The 7,294-nt window shown below is 38.6% G+C and overlaps 1 non-coding gene across 1 annotated transcript; it reads right to left on the bottom strand.

The window, feature by feature from the left end:
- Positions 1-1,008: 1,008 nt before the first annotated feature.
- On the bottom strand, positions 1,009-1,080 carry TRNAC-ACA (transfer RNA cysteine (anticodon ACA)). The gene has a single exon. It is a non-coding gene; the product is annotated as a tRNA-Cys (tRNA).
- Positions 1,081-7,294: the final 6,214 nt, after the last annotated feature.

A 7,294-nucleotide genomic window follows, 5' to 3' on the forward strand; every position in this document is an offset into this window, starting at 1 on the left:
ACAGCTTATCTTTGACAAAGGAGGCAAGAATATACAATGGAGTAAAGACAATCTCTTTAACAAGTGGTGCTGGGAAAACTGGTCAACCACTTGTAAAAGAATGAAACTAGAACACTTTCTAACACCATACACAAAAATAAACTCAAAATGGATTAAGATCTAAATGTAAGACCAGAAACTATAAAACTCCTAGAGGAGAACATAGGCAAAACACTCTCTGACATAAATCACAGCAGAATCTTCTATGACCCACCTCCCAGAATACTGGAAATAAAAGCAAAAATAAACAAATGGGACCTAATTAAAATTAAAAACTTCTGCACAACAAAGGAAACTATCCAGCAAGGTGAAAAGACAGCCTTCTGAATGGGAGAAAATAACAGCAAATGAGGCAACTGACAAACAACTAATCTCAAAAATATACAAGCAACTCCTGCTTGTATTTTTCAATTCCAGAAAAATAAAGCAACCCAATCAAAAAATGGGCCAAAGAACTAAATAAACATTTCTCCAAAGAAAACTGGTTGCTTTCTATTTCACCTCAGAGTCTTAGAGTTCTATGCAAGCTTAAGGCAAGTAGATAGGAGAAAGCAGGCTATTGGAAAGGAAAACTGTTGCTGCATCTTGTGGACAGTTGCGTATGTGTGTATATGTGTCTCCTCTGAAAAACTCTGGGCTTTTAGCTAAAGGGCTGTGCTTTTTCTCCCTCTTTGCCTCATTAATGAGTTTGTCTGTTGAGAGGACTTGGAACAGAAGTGCTTCATAAGGTTTGCTGAGTGGATAAATATGTAGAATGTTGCTGTGTGCATGGAGTTATTTTGTTGGTTTACATCTTCTTTCAGAAAATTCTCCAAGGTCAATAAAAGTACTAAAAAAAAGAAAGTGAAGTCACTCAGTCGTGCCCGACTCTTTGCAACCGCATGGACTGTAGCCTACCAGGCTTCTCTGTCCATGAGATTTTCCAAGCAAGAGTACTGGAATGATTGTCATTTCTTTCTCCAGGAGATCTTCCCGACCCAGGGATTGAACCTGGGTCTCCTGCATTGTAGGCAGATGCTTTACCATCTGAGCCACCAGGGAAGTCCAAAAGTACTACTGAATGAATAAATAAGTGATTTTTAAATATATAAAACAAAGTTATGCTGAAGGCTCAGAAACTACATTACCTCAATAAGGAGCCACTGTGTGGATGGGTGAATGATTTTTTTCTATAGAAGCATCGGTGAAAATGGGGTTGTTTCATGGCTTGCAAAACTAATATCTGAATTTCTAAGTCTTGATAAACTTTCAGTGGGTTCCAAAGGTAACTATGCTGTAATACATAAATAAGTAAATGATTTCTCCCTGATCTTGATTCTTTGAGTCATATAAATTTTTATTCCTCCTTATAGCTTAATTATTATAATAAAGCAGTAACAATAATGATAATAATAGCTAACTTCAATTAGGCAGTGAGACTCAAACTCTGTGCAAGCCTTTTTGTTGTTGTTATTTAATACTTGTAGCAATATGAGAAGTAGTTACTATATTATCCTCAGAAAGACTGTGTAGCTTACTCAAGGGCATCTAGCTGGTGATGGGTGGAGGCAGACTTTTTGCCAAGGAATTCTGACCATAGTATTCTGCTTTTCATCACTGCACTGTATCAGAAGCACGGATGATAAATGAACCTTTGAAGAAATAGCTTGTGGTAGATTGAATAATGGCCTCCAAACATTTCTATGTCTTCCTGCTTGAAACTTGTGAATAAATGACCTCACATGGAGAAGGGGACTTTATGGTTGTGATCAAATGAAGGACCTTGAGATGAGGAAATTATCCTGGATTATCCAGATGTGTTTGCAATCACAAAGCTCCTTATAAAAAGGTAAACAAGGGGGCCAGAGTAAGACAATGCAATGTGGTGACAGAAGCAGAGGTCAGAGTGGTGCGGGGCCATAAGGCAAGGAATGTAGGCAGCCCCTAAAACCTGGAAATGGCAGGAAGACTCCCCTAAAGTCTCCAGAAGAAAGGTACTTCTGCTGACCCATTTGGGACTTCTGACCTCCAGAACTGTTAGATAATAAATCTGTGTTGCTTAACGCCACTAAGTAGTTATTATTGCAAATATTCTTTTTTTTAGTTTGTTAGAGTAGCTGAAAGAAACTGATACCCAGTCTATATAACCTGATGATGGTCACACTCTGCCCTTGGTGGGAAGATGCTAACACAAGGCCCCACATCTGCTATAATGACATCACAGACCTTACTCTGCAGAGAAACACTCTGTTGGTTTTGAGGTTTTCTGGTTTGCCTGCTGCTGTATTTATCAGTACATAAATACATGCCATTTCAGAAAGTGGGTGCCATTCCCCAACATATTCACAGCAATCGAAATAGCAAAACAGACTGAAAATTGCCATAATAGCGCTTTATTCTTGTCCTCACATTGGCTTATAAAATGACATGCTCACAAGATTTGTAAAAATCTCTGCTTCTCTTTGCTTCTCCCCACCCCTTCCTTCTAGATCTTTCTTATCTCTCTCTGCTAAGAAATTAAGCCCCTTAGTGGGTTTTCCATTCACGGAAATATATTGCGAGCTTTGTTTTTCTTACTTTTTAAGTGAGCATATTTTTTCCCCTTTAATTATTTTTATGACGTGTTGGGTGAGCAACAAAAGGGAACTTTGAAATGACAAACATAAACATGAGAAATGCAGAGTCTAAATTAATTTCCCCTCTGATTCAGAGGAAACCATGCTTGGTCCCTATTTGAGTTTATGAAAATTATGCAGTATGGGAAGTAGAATTGTTTTAAACATTCGAAAGAAGAGAAGGAAACTAATGTCTTTTAGATATTTGCTGTAGGTTTAATGCTTTATATGGGCTAGCATGTATAATATGTCTTACAACTTGTAAATGCCAGGTATTTCCTCCATTTTTTTTTGAAGAAGAGTACATAACTATGCAAGGGCTCCTTTCATCACGGGCTACCACCAGGTAGCTTTTGGAGAACTTTCTGGTGCCTGGGAGCTGGTGAGGGTCCTGCTTCTTGTGTTTCTGCCATTTCCCTATTTGGAAGTTGTCTGCCCTCAGATCCGTTGCTTCACATCTAAGCCTCCTCTTGTCCTCTAAGTTATGGAAGGTGCTCCTGCTCATTGATTCAGATTTTTGCCTGTGCTTTTCCCTCTCATGAATATGTCCTGATTGATGGAGATGGAATGTTTGGCAGGCAAGGCTCTTGTGATATTACCATGGCAGACCTGGTCCATCTGTATCATGTTTCATCTCCCAATATGATGGTTTCTCACCCACTGGTGAAACAAGATTGTTCTCCTTAGTGTCTCTTGGCATTAGTTTCAAATGTTGGTGCCCATTACAAATATACCTGGTAAAGATAACTCTATTGTTATAATGCTATCTGATATTGATATGTATATTGGGTTGGCCAGTCAGTTTGGGTTTTTCCATAAGATGTAACAGAAAAACCTGAACAGACTTTTTGGCCAATCTGATATAAAGAGACAGAGTATAATTTAGGATAAGCAAGTATAGGGGGATAGAAATAGAATACTGGGATACAGAAAAGTCATAAAGGGAGACATAAATAAGAAAAAGAAAATCATGATTTCATGTTAATCAAAGCTAGATAAGTTAAAACTAAGCATATTTGGAGACTTGGCAAATAGTCTCCTGAAAAGGGTGGGATCTCATTCTCCCATTGCACTTTGTAGGTATGGACTTCATTTGCTAACTAAAACTAAAATGGAATCCTGCTGAAGACAAGAGAAAGAACATTTGATGGACAGTAGATTGTCTCAGTACAGTTGCTCTTCTCCTTTTGTCCTATCACCTCTCCCTGATTCACTTTCTGTCCTACTCTGAGCTCCTCCAGCCTGAACCTTTGGACCACAGCCTCCAGACTTCTATGGCTTCATATTTTCATTGTGTTCTGCCAATGACGGTTACTTGTGGGAGATTTTAGGATGGAGGAAAAGAAGAGTTAGGGAATTTCTTGCTTGCTTGCTTTCTGTTAAATGTTACAGGTCTTGTGATGTCTACACTCTTCAGTTACTATTGGGTTGTTGTTGTTTAGTCCCTAAGTTGTGTCTGACTCTTTTGTAACCCCATGGAATGTAGCCCACCAGACTCCTCTGCCCACGGGATTTCCCAGGCAAGAATAGTGGAGTTGGGTTGCTCTTTCCTACTTCAGGGGATCTTCCCAACCCAGGGATCGAACCCACATGTTCTGTGTCTCCTGCATTGGTAGGTGGATTCTTTACCACTGTGCCATCTGGGAAGCCCTAGATATTGGGCCCTTCTCCATAAATCTGTCACTCACTGGGCTTCACAATCTCCTTCTTTCGCCCCTTTATATGCACAAGTAGTCATGAGTTTCCACTATTGCTGAGCTTTGGGTACCTCAGCCTCCCTAGCTGGTCACCTAAAGCTGCCCGCTTTTAATGCAAATAGTCCCTTCATTAAAATCTCTTCAACTCAACCATCTGTTATGAATTCTGTTTCCTGCTGACACCTCAACTGAGGCACAATTCCCTTTTCAGAACCTTCTGAATAGAGAATTTTCCTGCAAAAAAAATGATTATTTAGTTTCTCTGTTTTGTCCCAGTATCAGAGCTAGCCATATTTTTAAATCTTAAGTTCCTTTGTTTGCTTGTTTTCTTTTGTAAATGGAGAAGTGACGCTGCCTGTTCCTTAGGAAAAAATAAGGAAAAGTAATACCTCTTTAAAAATGGCATGGGTTTTGTTCCCCTGGAGGGCCTAATCAGTGCATCTCTGGAAATAATTTCCAGTTTTCATACAGAACCCTGCAGTATGCACTCTTACCTTACTGCCACATCTCTTGGGCAGAGGTTTTGTCTTATAACATCAGGGTGACAGTGAGACTCCACCATGCTCAAGTATAGGCCCTACAGTGTCACTCTTATGCACAATACCTATGTCCCTAAATGTCCCAGATATTTTTAGAAAATTTAACATAGCCATCTGTTATAAAATGTTATAAAGAGTTGGAGTCTTACCTCCACCAGGCAAAAGCCTGATTAAAAAGATCTTGGGCTGGCCCTGAAGGTCAGTATTTATGGCACTATATTATTTATAAATAATGTGAGAATTATTATAGTAATAAAAGTTGGCGTTCCAAAGAATGGGCATATTAGGGATGGCTAAATTATGGTGACATTGAGATCATGGGTCACATCTGAAGCTTTCTTTCAAACCTATGGAAAATTAGCACCAACTTGACTGCAAAGCTATAGGAAAGTCTTGAAAGGCATAAAAAACAGTGGGGAAGAGTAAGGATAGCTAGGTTGATCCAAGGGGCTGGGAGTTTCTTACCAAGAAATGAATAATTCAGCACCCTTTCTCAGTCTCAGGATTGGCAACATTTCTACTTAACTCTATCCTCTCTGAATCTGAGTAGAGTCCTGATACAGTCAGAATTCTAGAATCTCAAATAGAGATACACAGCTGAAGGAACCCCTGTAGGAGGATGAGATTGGATGCTGTGTGTTTCATCCTTCCCAAAGAAAAAATGCTAGCTTAATCACAAATCACAAATTGGACCTTAGCCTACAAACCTCTCCTCTTCTTCTGTAAAAGATTGGTCAGATGCATGGCCAAGGCTCAGACAATTGATAAGTTTAAAGAACACTTGGGGGGAAGTCTCTTACTTCTTAAAGGAAAGTTCTAGAACTACATAATGGTTGGAACACTCTTTGGAACTCTCTCTATGAAGATAGGGTCCACTTGATAGTTGCAGAACACAATTTTATCACAAGATCTATGAGTTTTAAAAAGTAACACTCACTAAGAAAGATTGTCCTTTATGATGTTCCTACTTCACTCCTTTGCTGATTTAAATGCCTCAAACCCAAAGATCAGTTTTCATTCAAAAATGGAATTTACAGGTCTTTGTTTCCCTAGAAATCAAGTCAGTTTTCACAGTTCAACTATGCTTCTGACTGATTCTGAAACTTCTGAGACGGGAAGGAGCCCAGAAAAGGCTTTTCAAAACCAGTCTTCTAATCATGCTGTTTCTGGCTATGGGCAAGAGATTGATTTAGTCAAGAAAAATCATTCTTGTGGCATCTGTAATCTGCCAGTAGGGTCTCTCTCTGCTGGACAATCTCTTTGCCCAAAAAGCATCAGAGATGCAAGCAAATTTCTGAGCAGTTGAGGGGAAGCAAAATAAACCTCCAGTCTTTTGATAGACCACCATTTCCCTATTTTGTTTTTCTTGTGCTTTGGCATTCTGAATGTTTCTTTTCTTTTCTTGGGGTTCATTTCACACAGTGTAAAATTTCTGTAAATATTTTTTCTTTCTTTAGGGAAAATTCATACTTCTTATAGGTCTGGTAAAGTTCTTCAGCAACCTTTAAACTACTAATTATGTGGAGATTATACTGGGGAGGAGGTAGATTCAATTCAAGGATGATTACCATGTAATCTGGAGAGCATAAATAATAATGTAGTTAGTGCAGAAGAGTTTACAAAATGCGCAGCCCCTTCTTGGCTCTGTGTGCCTGGGGAAAGAATAAGAAACTAAATGTTTGTGATTTATAATTCCTTCATCTCTGTTGGGAGTTGTCTTATATATATTTCTAATCTTTTCCCCATGGGGATAAAAATAATCTTCAGCATTGCATCTTTCTTCTTCTCTTGACTTTCTGTACGCTTGAGGTCAGGTCAGGCTGCTCAGCACTGGAATTTGAGGACAGCATTGTGAGGAAGCAGAAGCAGAGGCTCTAGATTCGCTTGGCTGGAGGGAAAGCTGTACCCTGTATTTTTATAAACTGTATTCTATATTATTTTCATGTTCTTCTATACATTTTTTTGCACTGTGGAGATTCAGAAAGCTCTGGTTTCTTAGATTCAGGATGTGAGGTTTCATTGTTTGCAAATTCATTGTGCACACGCCTGTGGTTTCAAATCCCTCTGCTCAAATTAATAGTGGATTGAGATACTAAGGAAAGTTGTTTAAAAACTAGCAGTCAATTGAGACTTCTCTCATTATGGAATGTGAAGAATTCCAAGGTATTGCAAAGAGAAAACTGACAAGTCTGTCAAGTACTGATACATTTTTATGGATTTTCCAATCTTAAGAAATCTAAATAGTCTATCTCATCTCACTAAAATAGGATATAATGCATAGTGTATTATTCTTAATTGTGGTGACATTTAATTGATCTTGAATATATGGATTATTTCCCCAATTGCTTCATAATATTTATAAACCAGATGGACTGTCTTTCATTTTCTTCTATCTGTACCTCAGTGCTGTACGTATGTTCTTATG

The sequence above is a fragment of the Ovis aries genome, chromosome 2 (genome assembly GCF_016772045.2).
Source record: "Ovis aries strain OAR_USU_Benz2616 breed Rambouillet chromosome 2, ARS-UI_Ramb_v3.0, whole genome shotgun sequence".
Lineage (NCBI taxonomy): Eukaryota > Metazoa > Chordata > Mammalia > Artiodactyla > Bovidae > Ovis > Ovis aries.